General features: G+C 39.8%; 1 long non-coding RNA gene across 1 annotated transcript in view; it reads right to left on the bottom strand.

Annotated features, from left to right (window-relative positions):
* The window catches only part of LOC147166120 (uncharacterized), a 53464-nt gene extending 38360 nt beyond the window's left edge, over positions 1-15104 (bottom strand). Inside the window, exon 1 of the long non-coding RNA XR_015096409.1 lies at positions 14882-15104. This is a non-coding gene — a long non-coding RNA (uncharacterized LOC147166120). The remainder of the gene's footprint in view (positions 1-14881) is intronic.
* Between the last annotated feature and the right edge of the window lie 5022 nt (positions 15105-20126).

The following is a 20126-nucleotide window of genomic DNA, read 5'->3' as shown; positions in this document are numbered from 1 at the left end:
CTTTTGTAATTGAAGGAATCATCGATAGCAGTCTTGTTGTCAGAGCGCTCTCCACCGATTGCAGATATGCCCCCCCCACCCCCCCCCCCCAACCGCTGTAAAACAATAACGCTAAATGCAGGCAATTACTGTGAAATTGGCCTTTTTATTTCATTAGCCGAGCACCCAAGGGTGCAAATACTCACACACACGCACGCACACACTGAAATGCACTCACTTGGCCTGTTTTACGTGGGTGGTAAAGGATTACATTAGTCTGTGAGCACATTAAACTGCATCAGATAATAGCTGGAGCGCGCGTGTGTGCGTATGTGTGCGTGTAATAATCATGACTCAGCACTTTGTGGGGATCACAAGCACTAAGTGACGCAAATTAAATAAGTGTGTCTGTGCCCATGTGCGTGTGTATGTGTGTGTCCTCTCTGTTTACTGTGATGTTTTCAGTGTAAAAAGTGTGAGTCAGCAGGCTACGGAAGCCTGTCAGGGTCAATTTCAATTTTAAATTATTGAGGGAAATAAAATATCCACTTGACCAAAAAAAAAAAAATCACTCAGACCTGCTACTTACATACTTGTAAATGTTAACATTCTTCTTCTGTTTTACTTCTTCTTAGTAAGTCACAATGTCCCATAACTGCTGAGCTATTTTAAGAAGAGCCCCGCAAGCTACTCAGGTTGTCCTTGGGGCTAACGAGTACATGCAGTCCCCATTTATTTATGTATCTATTTGATTTAAGGACAACGCAGATTCAACGCAGACATAGCAAAAAGGCGTTCATATTTGCAGAGTGTCTCTTTTGTCTCGCTCCCTCCCTTCTCCTCCTCAGCTCGTAACTGCTCACCCCTCCCATCTCTGTTCCCCAAGAACAACTTTGGAGTCTCCTCAAAAAAAGAAGAGCTCATTACCAATGGCGGCAAGTATGTACGGTAATCAGAATATTATGACTTTATTGATACATTGTAGAACTATATACTGTATATCCACTTATTTATTAGCATAAAAATGTGTTCTTTTTTTCCTCCTAATATTATGATTTTATTGCCTCTTAATAATTCGATTTGACTTTTAGGATTTTTTTTTTATATATATATATATATTTTTTTTTTTTTCTTGTGTTCTAGACCCGGAGTCTGCACCTTTGTGCGCTTTGCCAGTCTGACCGTGAGTCGTGCCGGCAGCTGTCGGCGTGCCAAGGCCTCGCTCACACACTTCTTAACGGGGACTCAGCACATGTAAGCGGCAGGATTAAGGACGCCGACATCACACGGACCGGCCAGCCTGCCTCCACGCGTGTCATCACCTGGATAAGCACCGACGGGCATGCTGAGTATTTCAAGTGCAGATGACGGACAGGGCGAGTGGGGCATTAGAAAAACGGTTTCACTTAGGGGGGGTGCCAGGGTTATTATAGTCTTGGAATTTTCATTTTAGTTCGTTTTTATTTCGTTTTGAGTTTTTGTTTTTTACATTTTGTTAGTTTTAAATAGTTTTCAGGGTGGTTCTGTTAGTTTTTGTTAGTTTGGTTTCAGTTTAGTGTTAGTTAGTTTCAGTGTTAGTTTTTTATTTATTTTTATTGTGTATTACTTGTGTGCAGAGGTGGCTAACTCCAGGTCCAAAAAGTAAAAACCCTGCCACAGTTTGGCTTTAGCCATTGATGCTAGGGAGCTAGCTAGCTAGCTAGCTAGCTAGCTAGCTCCCTAGCAGGTAAACGATCACCATGGGAGTTAGCCAAGAAGCTAGCTACCACCTAGGGTTAAAACTGTGACAGGGTTTTTACTTTCTGGACCTGGATTTGCCACCTCTGCTTGTGCGCAATATTTAATAAACACAATGAGAAAATGAGAAAAGTAACACATTTTTTACCTAGCGTTGCATTTCGTTGTCGCCTCGGAGTGACGTCATCTGAAGGTGCTTTTCTATTGGCTGCTGCTAGATGACGTCACTTCTGTGTGACACTTTCAAACGTCCTTATTCCGGTTAAATAAATATGCTTAAAATCACATTTTAAATCATCCCCAAAGGCTCGTGCATTAAATTAATTAACAAAGACTAAAACGAAGGACATTTTTGCTATAATTATAGTTAGTTTTGTAAACATAAAATGTGGTTTCAAAACATTTTCGTTTTCATTTTATTTCGTTAACGAAATTGTTTTTTGAATTTCAGTTTTCGTTTTTTTCGTTAGTTTTCGTTAACTAAAATAACCTTGGGGTGTACTCACTTTTGTTGCCAGGAGTTTAGCTATTAATGGTGGTGTTTTGAGGGAAGAATAAGTTTACACTCTTTCAGTATACAGTACAAGCTATACCCTGACTTACTATTCACTGAAGAAAATTGTCACTTCTTCTTGTCCTATGAAAAGTAAATATCTACATAAATGTGAGACGTACTGACTTTTGTGAGATGACAAAAAATGGCATTGAAATCAAGGCATGTGTGTTAATTGTTGTCAGTTTGTTTTGCGAGTACGCAACGCAGAGAAAAGCGGACAAAAGGCCAGCAGGTGTTGTTTACACGCACGCAGGTATGCACGCTTGTCACTCCACATGTTCCTGTCAACGTGCCAAGCCAGAACAAGTCAGGTGAGCTGAAGGAAACATTTATGAACCAGCTTGCCACTGTTTACTGTCAGTATTACAGTAATTACCCGCAGGCTGTGTACAGAAAATGTGAGTGACGGGAGTGACTTTGGAAAAGGAAGCAGGCGCCAGGCCACGGACGGCTCGGGTGGGAGCAGTCGGCAGAAGGAGGGCCAAAACAAGGCCGATGCACTTTTGTTTTGGTTGAGAATGATGGTGGCTGGATTGGAGGCACTTTGGTAATTGCAAACTAGTTTAGAAGAGAAACCAGCACTCAATGTGCTCCATAGCAGATGGCATTGATTTCATTTTTTAATAGGACGCTCGAATCAAGATGTTCATCTCGGGCTCTGGGCAGCCGCATGTTTTTCTCTTCAGTGCTTTCAGTAGATTTTTATTTTATTACTATTTTCTGATAGGCCCAATTTTCTTCTTTCTTTATATATGATTGTATTTTTAGCAAAGTTTTGAATTGACATTTTTTCTTTTGTTTTTGTATGATAACTGTACCCTCCCGTTGTGTTCTACTGTATTTTTTTTTTTTAAATATAAGATAAAGAAATACAAATCAATACAGTGTTTCCTCGTTTTCCGCTGGAGTTATGTTCCAAAAAATACCCGCAACAAATGAAATTTTTTTATAAAATAGGTACACTACTGTTTAAAAAGAATGCATGCAAAATTGCACAAAAAAAATTGCGATACAGTGAAAAGTGAACCGCGTTATAGCGAGGGAACACTATATACAGTATATATACATAATCCAAATGTTCTCCCCAAATTCAATAAAAGGCCATTTTTGTCATTTTATGGCGTGAATACAATAAAATATATTTAGTCATAAAAAATCCTTATAACAAAAATTACATTTACGCTTTTTTTCTACATACATAAATGAATAACTGTACAGCAAAGAAAATAGCCGATTTTGTAAAAAAAAAATCTCTAGATTTTCAACTAAGTCTATTCAAATGTGACCTGCTGTATGTGTAATTATGGGGGGAGGAGGCAATGTACATTTTATTAAATATAGTTAGTACGATTAAAAATAAAAATAAATAAATAAATACAAAATCAAGTTGACTTCGATTTTAAAGTCATGTTCATAATGTACCGAGTGGCTAAGAAAGAGGCATTTCCTGTTCTACGGTTACCATCACATTTGCCTTTATTGGAACCCTCATGTGGTGACATCACAAACACACACAAAAAAAGAACAAAACAAACATGCATGTTTGACTACTCAACTGTAGTCTCACGAGATTGACCTGCATCCAAATATAATCATCTTCTGCAGTATCTGTAAAGATATACAGAGTAAAATTAAAAAATATATATTTGATTAACCCGATGATAGAAATCAAGGCACATAACCTACCGAACAAGGTACAGTAGAGCCTTGGTCTGAACCCTGCGGTACTTCATAAGCTCCAACTTGTGGACCCCCGGTGAGAAAACACAATAAAGCCTTGTTTTTAATTAAAACCCGAGGGAGGTTATTGTGTCACCCTGACGTCCGCTGGACTTGAAACAAACCCGACGACGACATGTTGCAATACAGTATGTCTTGACACACTGTGGGGGAACAGCTGGAGAGGTTATACAGTGCGCGGCGGAGCAGGACTTGATGGTCAGGGAAGAAAGTTGAACATTGAAAATGTTTCAATAACATTCATTAAATGCTTTACTTTAAAGCAAGAAATTATGTTTATTGCTCAAACACAACCTGTGCTACCTTAAACGCTGTCATGCTAAAGGATATTCTATGGTTAAAATTAATAGTGTGATTAATCTGCATTCATTCATGATTAATGCGATAATTTTTTGTGATTAATTAATCAATTAACGCTTTAACTTTGACAGCACTAATTTAAATACAAAACATGCTTCGTTTTTGAAACATCGCTAGCCTAGCGCAATGCTAAAAGCGAAGGGAGGATGCCATTCAAATGCTAACAGAAGTTAGCATCGACGTCGGGAGTGTTTTTCCTTCAAATAACGAATATCCACGCACAAATCTTGTGAGAACACATACCCGCGGGTGAGATAACACTACGCAAAGGCACAAATTCTTCCCAATGTGTGAAAAATAAAGTGTCTTAATAGAATTCAATCGCAATACATAAATCTATACAATAATCTTGTATACTTCATAAAGGTCATAGTACTATGGACATGTCATTCAAAGCAGAGAATCTTAATAGTGAAAGTTTGTATGTAAGTGACACCCACTGGAAAGGAATTGGGGAGCGGGAGTAATTGTATGCATTATATATATAATTAATCGTATTCAGTCATTTTTTTCTGCCAAAAATCGGCAACGGCCTCAAAAAAATGAATATCGGTCGGGCCCTAATGTTTTTCCGTAAAAATCAAGAGCACAAGATTCTGCAGTGCTGCATGCGAGAGCCCCAAACATCAGAGGAAACAGCTGCACGGCGTCCGCGCACGTCGGAAGAGGCGGGACTGGCAAGATAACCCAGGACCTCTCAGACAGGAAGCTTAGCGCGGAGCCTCAGGAAGCGGAGCTCGGGGCCTCGATGTGCAAAAACCTACGTGTAAAAATAAACAGCGCTCAGGTGCACACAAGCACAATGAAATCGCCGCCTTTTTTTTTCTTCTTTTTTTTATGAGCCAGTTGAGGTGTTTTAGCTGCAAGTCTTTGCAATAAGTACAGGGCCCGCCAGTCCTATGATAGCGTGCAGAGTTTTAATGTGGTATCCATCAATCAGTCAGCGTTGACTCTACATTGCTCCCCAAAACTCGGGAGTGAATCTCTATAAAAACGCTTCCCGGGGCTGGAGGAGGAGAAACTGGCAGCGTGCCTCATTTTAGCTACATAAGAGGAAGCAGCCCGAGTACTTTTATGGTTACTCCTTCCTGCTAGGCTTGAATACGGGTATGCATTGACACAACAAGCAGCAACGCACACACGACAAAAGCTGAAATAAAAAAGACTGTAATGTGCATGCCAGGCCAGTAGTTGGTAAAATCCCTTTTAAAGAAATGCTGATTGCATAAATTGCGTTGTGTTGGTCTACCTACCATCTACTTAACCACTTCTTGCTTAACTACTGTATACAGTATCTACCTACACACCACCTATCTTCCTTCTTAACACCTTACCACCTACTGACCTATCACTAACCTTCTTACATAACGACAATTTAACTACCCACCTACCTACCTACATGCTTGCCTGCCTACTTATCTATCTCCAGTAACTTGCAACCAACCTACCTACTTACTATCTATCCTGTAACTACTAGTTTGCGTATCACCTCGCTACATATTAACCTGTTTACCACCAGTGTTGGGAAAGTAACTAAAGTAATTAGTAACATAAACTAATATTTCTTTTTCTCCAGTAATGAGTAATGTAGCTAATTACTAAAATTAAATTTTGAGTAAAAACTTTTTTTTCAAAAGTATTTGTCACTTTTTTCATTAGGGCTCGATTATGGAAAAATAATAATCACGATTATTTTGGCAATAACTGAAATCACGATTATTTTTTGGAACAAAACAATAAAATGTTTAAGCATTTAAAAATATTAAGACCAACTTTAAAAAATAGAAACACTATAAATATGTAAGTTCCTTTTGAATTTATAATAATATATATTTATTTATTTATTTATGTTGGCAAAAAACTGAAGTTGGAGTGCAGCATGCATGTGCACTGTGCAGGAGAACGATCATTTATTTTTTGGTACAAAACAAGAAAATGTTTTTAACAAATATTAAGACAAATTAAATTATTTGAAACACTATAATTATGCAAGTTCCTTTGGGACGAAACACAATTTATTAAATTAGTTATTTTAAAACTTTAAAAAGGTGCAAATGCATCAATTTAATTAACTCAAAAATTTGTATTAATAATCTTTTTTTTTACGATTATGCTGATTTTGTAATTGTGGAGTGTAATAATTGAAATTGTAATTGAATTTCAATTAATTTGCACAGCCCTAATTTTCATTCCGACGGAAACAATTCGTTTTTTGTTTGTTTGGTTGGGTTGTTTTTTGTTATGTTTTTTCCGAAAACGATTCAGACCTGTCTGTTTTTGTTAAGGTAGGTGGCGTGAACTCTTATCTATTTCGTTTGGCCCGAATTAATTTGACACTTTGCCGGAAGCTGGGCTCGTAAAAAGACACAGCACGGTAAAACTTGTGTGTGCAGAGGAGGCTGTCACCGGTCGCACGGGTTAATCAGCCAATGTTAGAGGATTTTGTTTTTGTGGCTGCATATGTAGTCGCTGATATGTTGCCACTATCAACAGTAAAAAAATAATTAAAAAAAAAGTGGAAAAAAGTAATTAATAAACAGTTACTTTTGTCAGGGAGTAATAAGTAAAGTCATTACATTTTCAAGCAATAGTTATAGTGACAGTAATATATCATATACAGCCCAAATATCAACATGCCGGCAATAGTGTCTCCTAAATGTGGCACTCACCCACCAAATGCCACCGCGACAGTCTATTGTCAAAACAGGTTAGCCTCCAGCATAGCGACGCATTCCTGACGCCTTTGCAACATCTCGATGTGGCCCTCTGCGTTGAGTTCATAAATTGTGATTTAGGGATACGTGTCACAAGGCCTGTCGACGCCAGTAATTGTTGTCGCTACAAATCAACAGAAACAAGCAGCTTGCGCACGCTTGAAAGACCAAAACCAGTCGCAAATCATCTCTGGGGCTTATCTGGTCACGCTAAACCGCAAGCGACTTCAAACATACGTGCTAACTTGCAAAATAAGGGAGAAATGGCCTGATCAAAACAAAACAAAACAAAGGAAATTACCTTTTTAAAAAACAGCATTAAAAATAAATATTAAATCCCTATTGCATTTTTAAAAGATATATATATATATATATATATATATATATATATATATATATATATATACATTAATTCCTCAAATTTTGTTGGCATCAGAGAGACACGCCCAGAAACAATAACAAACTAAAGAAAGTACAATAAAGAAAAGTTCATTTACATTCATTTGGCAATTGAATCACTACTCTATATTCAATACAAAATACCAACGGAGTCAATTAAGAAGAATTTTCCACCACTACTGCAAAATGGCCACAGGTACCGCCACTAATAAATAAGCAGCCTTTCACATGCAATATAACCAGCGCGAGGCACGGGGTGAACGAGGCCCAGCTGTGTTATCGTTGGTGTCCGAACCCTGGCCGTCAAAAAGCTGGCAAAGTGACACGCGTATATGCACAATGGCTAATTACTGCCAGTTAGCTCGCTCATTTATGGCTATTAGGCCTAAAACGACTTCCTCCGCTGCCCGGTGGGATTCACGTCAAGCTGGGAAAGGCCTTTTGAGTTTTCGAGCACAATTTAGCATTTAAAGTCAGCGTCCAAACGGCTGGGCTTTATTAGCGACACCTGCGGCATTTGACAGTTGAGGCGTTTATTACTGACGTGGGTAGCTACGCCCCGTGTATAAAAAGTGCCATTTAAATAGGACAAATAATTTACAGCTCCAAATTGTGTCAGCCCGACAACGCTGAGGAGTTTATTATTTTACCATATTATTCATCACAAATTTAGTGCTAAATTCAAAAATTTATTAAAATTGGAAATTGTGTCATTTTCCCCTTTGCTGATAGAAAAAGCAAATTACATTGACTTTTTTTTTCTTATGTAATTTGCTAACTTCCACCTGATATCAAGCAAGCTTTAAAATATTTTTTTCCAGAAGATTATTTTCTAGTAAAGTGGATAGAATAAGTGTACACACCCCTGTTCAAATCCCAGGTTTTTGTGATGGGGGGAAAAAAAAAGATATTAATAAAATTTCCAACATGTTTTTGAGAGATTTTGTTATGGTTTAGTAAAACCAACTTTTTGGGCATAAGTCAGTTCAGTTTTTATGAACCTAGTACTGGGGCCTTCGACAAGGTGGAAGTAATTATGGAAAGTTGAAAATAGCAGCCCGTGTTTAAAAAAAAAACGCTCAGGCTTCTGTTTGAAAGCAAAAAATAAAAATGTCAGGAAAAGCCTACTAGAACATCTGAACATTATTTTTGATTAAATAGAGGCAATTATGGCAGGTATGTGCTAATTCCAATTTTATGAGTTTGAATATGATTGGTAGATTATGAACACAGCCACATTTTAGAAATAAGAGGGTGTGCAAGCACATTATGTCACTTGTTTATTTTTACTTCCCTCTAAAAAAAACGTTATCTTTTTTTTTTTAGCTGAGTTGTGCAGGTTTAAGTCAAATAATGATTGTTTTTGAATGATTTAACTCAGTCTCATTTTCTTTATATATCACAAAAAAAGGAATTTGAATAGGGGTGTGGTAGCTTTATATCCACAGTATTATGCATGACTTTTTTATTGGAAAATAAAACTGCATCTTTGGCGTGGCTCCAATATTTTCATAAGGTTTATTTTCATGCCAAATGCTCCTCCCAAACATTTATGAGCAGCCTAGCAAATTGGTAGGTTTGTTGTAATCATGTTAACAAACGACAATTAAAAACCTCCTCTCTTTGGCAAAGGTAACCATGACCGCGTACAACTGGCTGACCCGACCTGGATCCGAAGAGGAAGAAACAAGACGACAGAAACAGAGACTTGTGTGTGCGTTCATTATTAAATAGATGAAATGGAGAAGCAGAAGAAAATGTGTTAAACTTGACTTAACACTAACACTCGTATTTGCCACCTACAAAGATCCACACACTGACAGTAATTTGGTGGCTTGGAGATGAAGTGCTGCCTTCATGAGTGAAAATCACGGTGAGAATCAGTTAGTCTGGTTACGTCTTTGAATATCACCTGCTCTGACTGCAGCTGGGAGGAAGTTACAAAGTCTCCGGAAATCTCCAATAATACCAGAAAAAAAGTTGATTGATTTTTTTAATAGTCACTTTTCATAGTCGACTAATTGCTTCGATTCATTTAGCAACTTGAACCCACGCACGAGGCAAAACTAAACAGCCCTGTTCCTGATGTCACTCAGTAGGCCACACCCCCTTAAAGGCACACATACAACATATTGATTGATTGATTGATTTTATCAGTCGATTTTTGACAATTGTTTTTTTAATACATTACAAAATAAGACAAAGATAATGACATTCAAACCCTCCTCCCCCATAAAAATAAATGAATAAAATGAGCCTGATTTAACCAGCTGCTTGTGAGGTAAAGCGTCAAAGTGTTATTCAAGGACAATCCTTATATACGGTCCGGTCGGGTTCTAAAGTGATCTACAGGGTGGGCCGGCTCATCACATTGTTTGGTCTCGGCCGAGGGTCCCGCTGGGGAGCGCACATCCACTCAGCACGCTTGCGTACAAACATGTCTGGACCTTCTACGACCGACCTGCCAAAACAGTCATCTCACGAGTTGCTCTGGGTTTTGTCAAACACACACACACACACACACACACACATGTATGCACACAGGGGTTACACAAATACACGCACACACACACACACACACACACACACACATACACAAGCAAGCAGCTAATGCATGTGCACACAAGAGACTGTGATAAGAGCTGGAACCCTTAACCTTAACCAGTGCGCTCAATCACTTGTGTGTGTTTGTGCGTGTGTGCGAGTTTCAACTGCGACTATTTCTTTTCCCTCTCTGACAAACCAGTCTAACCGCACAAATATCTACACACACGAGAAGAGAAGTGATTTGTGGAAATAACTTCTCACGGCCGCAGCGCCCCGAGCAAATACTGATTAATGATTGGTCCAGAGGGCGGAAGAAGCACATACCGCCAAGCTGGCAAGACTCTGAACTTGATTGGATAACTTTTTAGAACCCTAACCCTGACTTTGAAACCCGGTCTTTAAAAAAAACCACCTTGAAAGGCTAACTTGAAACCCTAACCAGGACTTGAAGACATCATTCTAAATCCTAACTTTGACTTAAAAATCAACTTGAAATCTTTAGCCTGAATTGAAAACAGAATTTGACATTTTTACCCTAACCCTGACTTTAAAACCCGACTTTCAAAGCCTAATTTAAAACCTTATTCCTGATTAAAAATGTAATTTGTTATCCTGATCATGACTTGAAACTAGACTTTACACAAATCTGATCGGCTGGATCGCATCGGCAGATATTTTGCATTTGATGTCAATAATGTCAGAATTTGCCAATCGATCAATGACATCATTGATTTAATCCGTGAAATAAAACATTACAGCAAAAAAATATTTTCACTCCAGGGATGTTCTGTGCTGCCATTGTTAATAATCAAAGGTTTCAGAGAATATAGAGTCAGATTTTTTTCTTCTTTTTTTTTGGGATGGGTGAAGGTGTTTGTTCCACCCCATTTTCTGGTGTAATGAATGTTTATCATGATTTGGGGAATCATTTTTAGTGTCTATTATTTTTCAATATGCATCATAAATACACACATTTTGGCAAAATATATTTTGGTCCATCTTCTGATCGAATTTTTTACTTGTTGATCGCTGATCGGCTCCAAAATCCTGTTTGTGTCAAGCCTATTGTAAACTCTAAACCTGACTTGAAAACACAGGTTAACCTAACCCGACTTACAGCCCTTAACCATGACTTCAAAACAAAACATGTCAGTATGTGCTTTTAATTGCTATGTTTACCCCCTCCTTCGACTATTGCTCAATGTTGGGAGAAGGGCGTGGTCTGGATTTCATGCGGACGCCAAGTAGAGATTGTTGTGTAGGTTTGATAGATTAACGCTGCAAAGTGTCTCTGGTAAGTTTGGTAACCTCATTTTGTTTTGTTCAAGGCTGTGCTTTGCAGCGTATGACAGTACGTTAACATGGAGCTGCGTCAGTCAGTCAACTGTCATACCAGCCATAGTTCAAACATCTTTCAGTAACAGTATGGGCTAGGACTGCTTCGGATCTCTATCTTAAACTATAACCTTGACTTGAAACCCTACTTTCAAACCTCGCTTGAAAACGTCATTTGAAACACCAACGCTGACCCGGAACCCCGCTTTGAAACCTAAAACTATTAACCCGAACTTTTAATTGAAACGCTACTTTAAAACCCTAACTCTGATTTGAAAGCCTACTTAAAAAAAACTTTTTAAAAAAAACATCCCGCCCCTACTTTATGGCACAAAGAGTGTGTTCAGCAAAGCCTGCGTCAGATAAATGGACTTCCAAGCACAGATAAAAGTGTAAATAAAACAAACATACAGGACACTTCAAGTTCATCCACTAGCAGAGAGGACAAAGAGTGCATCTATCCCGAGGAGATGAGAGACGGCGAAGGAGGGAGGGGAGATAGAGATAGATGGAGCGAGAGAAGGAGGGAGGCGTGCATGAATGGAGGAGGCGGAGGGAGGACGAGACAAGGAGCCAGAAAAAAAAAAAAAACGACTGACGGTGGAACTTTTCCAAAATAGCAGATGCTGGAATGTTGGCGTAAGGTGCCACATGAAGCTGGAATTATTTGTTAGTGCGTCGCCACAGCAACAGGACAATCCAAGACTTTCTCAGGCCGAGCCAGAACAATAAGAGCTCGCGCGGCTTTGGCATATGACAGGAATGTGGACAATTAAGAAGGCCTGCGAGGAAAAACAAATAAACAACAGACGTGCCCACGTGCGCACACACGCATACATACAGCTGTCACTCGGCTATGTTAGTTAGTTAGTTAGTTAGTTAGTTAGTTAGTTAGGTAGGTAGTTTGGAAACCCTAACCAGGACTTGAAACCGTACTTTGAAACCAAAACCTTTACATGGAACCCTATGTTAAAACCCGAAACCCGACTTGAAACCCTACTTTGAAAGTCTTACTTGAAACCCTAACCCAGACTTGAAACCCTAAAACTGACATGAAAACATATTTGAAACTGTAATCCTGTCCTGAAACATACTTAACATTCCTTACCTTGAAATGGAAAATTACTTTTAAAACCTATCATGAAACTTTAAGGCTGACTTGAAACCCTAATTGAAACCTCAACTTGAAAATCTCACCATGACTTAAGACCAATTTGAAAACCTGAATTGAAATCCTAACCCTGACTTCAAACCCTACCCTAACAGCACCTTAGTGAAACTCTAGCCATGACTTTAAACATTATCCCCAACTTGAAACCCTAACCCTGACTTGAAATTGAACTTAGAAACTGTCATTATCTGGACCGCTTATCCTCCCCGCACCTAATTAAAACCTTAACTTGAAACCCTAACCCTGACTTAAAACCCTACTTTGAAAGTCTAAATTAAAACCCTTCAACCTGACTGACAAACACATTTTTGAAATCCTATCCCTGACTTGAAACCCAAACTCTGACTTAAAACTATAAGAAACCATAACCCTGAATTGAAACCCTACTCGAAAGTAGAAACACCGAACCTTGCTAACCCAGCCTTATATAATTTTCAAACCCTACTTTGAACCCTTTTCTCCTGACTTAAAACGAATATCAAACCTAACTTTGACTTGAACCCCTCCATTGAAACCTTAACTCGAAGACGCAGACTACTTTTGTCTGAAGTGCGTCCCCGGGGCGAAGTCAAAGTCAAGAGACGCTGGCTAATTAACACCATCCAGACACATCACGGCTTCTTGCCCCAAGAAAAAAAAAGGCAGATTTATGGTGAAGGTGACACCTGCTTTCACCGCGCTCGTCAATGTGACCGTCACAAGGACGCCTCGGAGACAGACAACATCGTGGCATGTTTAATTGCGAAATCCTGGAGTGTAGACACAACAATGGATGTCTGACAGATTTCCTGTCACCCCCACCCCCCCCCCCCCTCAACCGCTAATTTTTAGAGGTTTGTTTGGTTGCTCGCCATGCAATTTCACAACCCGGCCGAGTTCGTATTTTGTTGTGCTGACACGCAGGCAGCGTTGTCAAGACAGGACTTAGTATATTACTTAGGTTTCTGTACTTTATCGCAATATCGCGATACCACGCGATCACTATCAAATTATCATGTTGATATTATTACGCAATGATTCCCATCCGCCTTGTGGAAGACGTGGTCCATTCTGTCTTCATTTAGTTACATGCCCGCTTTCATAAGCCGACCATCTGCACGCGAGCCCCCCCGCCGTGCCTACGAAACCACTCAGTATTGATCTCGGATCGGTTTTCATGGCCTTCTCGGCTGAAGGCGGGGGTGCTGAAGACGACGGTGCGCTCATACAAGTGTAAGTAAGAGAAAGCCGAGTCAGCAGTTGCTTGTCTAATGTTTCATAGGCCGCCATCCTATTTGTAACGCTCATAAATCCAATAAGGGCTGATCTCAAAGCGACACAGTCAAAAAATTGAGCCTTGAAAAACTGATTTAAAATCATTTGGGTTAACTAGTTCACCATTCTTTTTTCTTTCTTTTTAAGAGGAAGCCAACCCAAAAAACAATTCTTGACAATAATATGTTCCATGCAGCCCGACTACTCTAAATACGCTATTCTGGTTAATATTGTGTTAGTGGAATATGAGTTAGGCAGCAAATTCCAGACGTTTTTATCAATATCAAATGGCGGCCATTTTGTCACTTGCTGTCGGCTGAAAATGGCATCACAGTTGCCAAGGTCTCAGGTAACAACCAATCACAGCTCACCTTCAGAAAACTGGTGAGCTGTGATTGGTCGTTGCCTGAGCCCTGAGCAACTGTGATGTCATCTTCGGCCGACAGCAAGTGGCAAAATGGCCGCCCCCTGTGATGGATAAAAACGGCTGGATAATAATAATATAATAATATTAATCGGAATGTAATGTTTAGACTAGTGAGGTCACACATATATAACTTTGAGTATGGAGTGGGGAAAGTGCAGCGCTGCCTTGAGATATAGTTTTAATTTGTTCCATACCTCAAATCATTTTTACCCATTGAAATGAATAGAAATACCAGTAATCGGTTCTAGCCTCCCAAAGACTTACATTTTAATAAACTTACGTTTTAATAATATGTTTTTAATAAGAAAAAACAGCCTTCTATAGTATTTCACTTTATAACAACATGCACTAATGACACAATTGGATAGAATGGACATTATGCTAATCCGTCTAATGCTAACTTCAACTGGGAGTGACAAACAGCTTGAAGCCTCTTTTCAATGTTTTTTTTCACTATCTGGCTATCTGCTGCTTTTTGTGAAGTGAAGTGCGTTGAGTTTGTGGTCACCATACGACAACGGTATCTCAGTTTTTTAGCTCGCAAGTCAAATCAAAGACAAAATGGCCGAACAACGGCCCCTCCATTGTTTTTTCCACTTTGTAAAAACAAAAGGAAACGTTACGAAATAAACCGATTTTACATATGAAGTGTGTTCACATACCGCAGCCGTGCTTGCTTTCTCTCCTTGTGCGCGTTTGCCACACAAAAAGAACAACCTCCAACTCTTCCTCGCTTGGTTCTACGCTCGTCACCCTCCTCTTCCTCTTTCTCCAGCCTGGCTTTGACTTCTTGATTGCCTCCGAAAGGCCCGGCTGGAATAACCTGCAAGTCCAAACACATGCTGACAAGCTGCCAGCCACACTTCTTTGCGCGCACAAAACAACACAAACATACATCGTTGCCGCCCCCCCCCCCCCCCCTTCCCCCCATTCCACCACCACCTCATGTGTGCTAAAACAAAAACACACACGCATTGAATGAGCAGGGTTGGGGAGGTCCCCCCCTGGCTTTGCAGAGGTAAATGGAGTGGAACAGGTTAGCATTGCTGCCATACAGTGTCCCACCTGTACAAACATAGCGCTTGCATACACACATACTTACGCACGTTCACACACACACACACACACACACACAAATGCACACGCACGCACACACAGACAGAAAAAAGGGCCTCCATCTGGAGCGAGGCACCGTTGGGTTTTAATAGCTATCGATCATTCTCCCTGGTGACACACTCACACTCGCCGCCGTGTTACTGCCAGCTGAGGACTCACATACACAACCCCACGCGTACGCGCACGCACGCACGCACACACACGTGTGTGTGTGTGTGTGGCTCACTGCCTTTGGTTTTTTATTTCATTTACATAATCAGGCCCAGACGCACTCTGACAGATTAAGTGACGCTGGGACAACAAATAAATTAAAAACATCTTATTCCCTCTACGGGAAAAGCTGTCTTGTGTTACCTTTAAAAATGAGGGTAATAATCGTTAAAGCCGCGAGCAGAGATGAACAAGCGATAGCAAGTCCTGTACTGAGACTTGATCATGCAATCGCAACTTGATTTATTTATTTATTAGAAAGTAAAGTATTTCCACACACACAACATGGCTCCTCCTCCACCGGCCAGTATCAGTTCACAAGTATCAGATTATTTTTTTCCACGTACACATTTATATACAGTATAGCCAGTATTTCAAACTGAACCCCTAACCCTGATTTGACGTTTAACATCGAATTGGAACATTACTCTTAAATCCTAACCTTGATTTAAAACCCAACTTTAAAACGCTAACCCCATCTCAAACAGTATTTTTAAAACCCCAATCAGAAACCATCCTTTAAAAAATGACACTTAAAACCTTAAACCCTTGTATGACGCCCTCACAATGTCTTCAAATCCTAATTTGAACCCCAAATCATGTCTTGTCACGCTATACTGAAATCCAAACCTTAGTTTAAAACGCTGTGTTAATCCCCTACTTTCAATCCATGAGACTAGTTTGAAATGTCAAACTAGTTATGCTTTCAAGACTAGTTTGACATTTCAAACTAGTCTTGAAAGCATAACTTGAAACCCAAACACTTTGAAACCTCTTCATTTGTAACTATGATTCAAAACCACACTTGAAATCCTAACCATGATTTCAAACCCTACGTTAAAACCCTAACCATCCTTTAAAAACCCAACTTTGAAACCTCAATTTGACACACCAACATGACTTCAAACCCTACTTTGAAGTCCTACATGTGGCTTGAAACCCTGCTCTGGAACCCTAACCCCCAACTTTAACAACTTTTCTGTCCTACAGACTTTGCTTGAATTTTAAAATACACACCCACACACATGAACTCATTCACTGCCATTGACGGCTATAGACGTCAAAAATTTATTTGAACTATTTCCATTCGTTTAACTTTTTTTCCCACTTTTGTTAACAAGAGTATGAAAACCTAGAATTTTTTTATTGTACATTTAGAACAGATATAAAATTTGTGATTAATCAAGAGTTAACTAGTGAAGTCATGCGATTAATTATGATTCAAAAATGTAATCGCCTGACGGCCCTAATTTTTAATAATATTTTCTTCTTTTTTTTCCAAAAAAAGAAAGAAAAGATCCTAAAAAAATTTAGGGCGTAATTTTTTTCGTAATCACAATTAATCACAAATTGTATATATCTGTTCTAAATGTACAATATTTTTTTTCAAAGTTTTCATACTCTTGTTAACAAAAGTGGGGGGGAAATGCTAAACTAATTGAAATTGAAATTATTTTTTTCCGTCTATAGCCGTCATTGGCAGTGAATGCGTTAATAAGACACGGTGGCAGCTATTTTATCATGAAAAAGCTCAGGCAGGGCTGCATGACAAATGTCTCTCGTTGCCTCCCAGATTTACTGTGATGGCCTAAAAACGAGAATCATTGCGTTTGATTATCAAACTCACACACACACACACAAACGCGCGCGCACACACACTCGAGGAGAAGCGATGTCATATTGTTCCGCCCTTCACCAAGAGAGAGCGACAAGCATTCCGTGCCCGTTGAGGTCCCTTCCTTCTTCTTTTTAATTAATTAGCCACATAAAAGGCAGCAGCCCGAAATACTTTATTGGTGGTGGCGATTAATCGTCGCTAACTACCTAGACTAATCAAAATCCGGGATTTACTGGCAAGTATCGCGTCGGAATATCGATTGGCCGCCAAGCCTCTCAGCACGCCGTAACTCACACGAGCCATGACATCACTTTGCACTGCTTGACTGTCTTTTTCCCCCCCAGATTTTAGCTTAAAAACTACTCAATTTGTATTCTTTACATGGAAAGACACAAATATACAAGTAAAGTAGTCAAAGAATTTTAAATTTGTGTCAAGTTACAAGTAGAGATGCAAGACGGGGTGAGGGTTTTCAGGATTTGTTTCCAACTAGGGTTTTAATTAGGGGTGAGGGTTTTCAGGATTTGTTTCCAACTAGGGTTTTAATTAGGGTGCGACTGATATGCAATTTTTTAGGCCGATTTTTGGCAAATAATATATGATGATTACCGATTAATCGGACGATTATTTTTAAACATACATATAATGCATAAAACTATCCCCCTCTTTCCTAACTTTCGCTATTAAGATTGGCCTAATTGGCCGATTGTTTTGGCAGATGTTTCAAGGGCAATAATTGGCGGCCGATTCATCGGTTGGGCCCTAGTTTTAAGATTTTAAGGTTGGATATAAAATTTGAGTTTCAGGTTTGGATTATGTTTCGAAAATTATGATTATAAAATAGGGTTTGAAGCCAGGGTTAGGCTTTCAAACTATAGGGTTTTTATTTCAAAATAGGGGTTCAATACAGGTTTGGGGTTTCAGGACTGGGTGTGGATTAGGGTTTCAAGTTATGGTTTGGTTGTCAAGGTAGGATTTTATGGCAGGTTCTGGGTTTTATTGGGAGTTTAAAAGTAGGGTTTGAAGTCAGGATTAGGGTTTCAGAGTGGAGTTTTAATCCATTATCTGAACCCACGCACCAATACACTCTTTTTGTCTAAATACTGAAGCTTTTCATCTTATACTTTCAAAAAAAAAAAAACTTCCAAGATTAAAATCACTCTCACACATGTAGACATACCCCCCCCCTCCCCCCTCCAAATCCCCGTTTTCCCAGTGCGGTGTTCCTGCTCAGCTGCATCCTGACCCGAGTTGATTGGCTCTGCAACCTTTCCTCCCATCATGCCTCTCTTTCTCGACTCACTTTTTCATCCTGACCCTCCCTCGCCCGCCCCCTCGCTGCACTCTCCTTGCCTCCCTCCATCCCGATGATGACTTTCCCCTCTGTATTGTCCTTCGCGTACCCCCCCCCCCCGCCCCCCCACTCTCCCAACACACACACTTTGTCTTTCTCTTATCTCTCTCCTCCGTTTTTTTCTCCCTCGTTCCTCTCCCTCTCATCTTACTCCTATCAGTGGCTGTCAGGGCAGCCGGATTTCCCCCGTGATGGAAACAGGCTGTGGGCCGGCTCGTATTGTTTTTAAAAAGTTCTCGCCGCTGAAATCTCAGATGCTCGTCGCTTTCTCTCACCGTGTGTATGTGTGTTGCTATGGTGACAGGGTGAACCAGTGGCCACAGAAAGGAGAAGGGCTGGGCAATATGGCCTTAAAATAAAATCTCACAAAAATATTTTTTCACTTATAGAGTAAAAAAATGACAATAGCTGGGAAAGTAACACCATCGCAAGAAAGCCAAACGGTAAGCAGAGCTGCACTGAGTTTTGTTGGATGCACAGAATAGCATAAGCTAATATCATAAGCAGCAGTATAGTTGCAAAAGGGTGAACATTTTTCAGGAAGTTTTTAGGGAATTTGGAAAATACAAAATACCCCCACCTTTTCCCTGTCCAGTACTGGAAAGTTTAAAACTTTAAAAATAAAAAATAAAAATGCAACCCCAAGTGGCACATACTACACTTGATTTTTCGTTGTAGCCGTCCACTCAGTGTGGATTGCTTGCGAACGTCACACACAGTAAACAGGTGAGCCATGAGGTCGTTACCTGAGTCCCAAGGCGCTGTGATGTCATTTTGAGTCGCGCAGCGGGTCACAAAATGGCCGCCCCCTGCGAAAAACAGATGGAAATTTCTGCTTAATTCAGATTCTACTTAATTCAAACGTCCAATTTTACAACAAACTTTCCCTGAGATTGTCCAATTCAGAATTCAAATATGCTTCTAAAGCCAGTAACTATTTTTTTTTCTTATGGCTTTTTCTTGTTCACTTATTTCAAAAGTAGAGAACACACTCAACAGTGGTTGAATTTCAACCGCGATTGATTTCAACAAGCCTAACAGGCATCCCTTCAAAAAAAAAAAAAATAATACTGTCGGACTCCCCCGAGCTAATTTTACCCTCGCAGTAAAACGTCTTTGGCATACTACCCATGTTGGAAGTGAAACTTTAAACATGGCGGCCATTCAGAGGGATAAACGCATCTTGAAGTGTGCGAGAGAATTGACCAACAGCTGACTATTGCCATGCAAGTTAATATAATAAAGTCCAAAATGACATCATAGCTTGCTCGTGTATACGGGGCACGACATGACGCCATAATTCACTCATAATCATTTCATATGTGAAGAAGTCATGAATAGATGAATGAGGAGGAGTAGGGATTAATATTTAAGGATGCGCCACGAGAACAAAGAGCACTAACGTCTTGTCCTCATTTCAGAGGTGGGAGTTCGTCGCGTACGAGCAAAAGTCGAAAGCAGGTCTCGAGTCTTAACCTTTAAGTCTCAAGCTAGTCTCAAGTCACCGTTTCAAAAAAACAACAACAATTGACGGATGCCCACTTTGAATGACGTAAACATTGACGGGTGCTCATTTTGCCGATCAATCGAGGAATGACGGATTCCAGTT

This window comes from Leptonotus elevatus, chromosome 11, assembly GCF_054856555.1.
Source record: "Leptonotus elevatus isolate MCC_2025b chromosome 11, RoL_Lele_1.0, whole genome shotgun sequence".
Lineage (NCBI taxonomy): Eukaryota > Metazoa > Chordata > Actinopteri > Syngnathiformes > Syngnathidae > Leptonotus > Leptonotus elevatus.
This window is presented reverse-complemented; position numbering and strand designations above follow the sequence as displayed.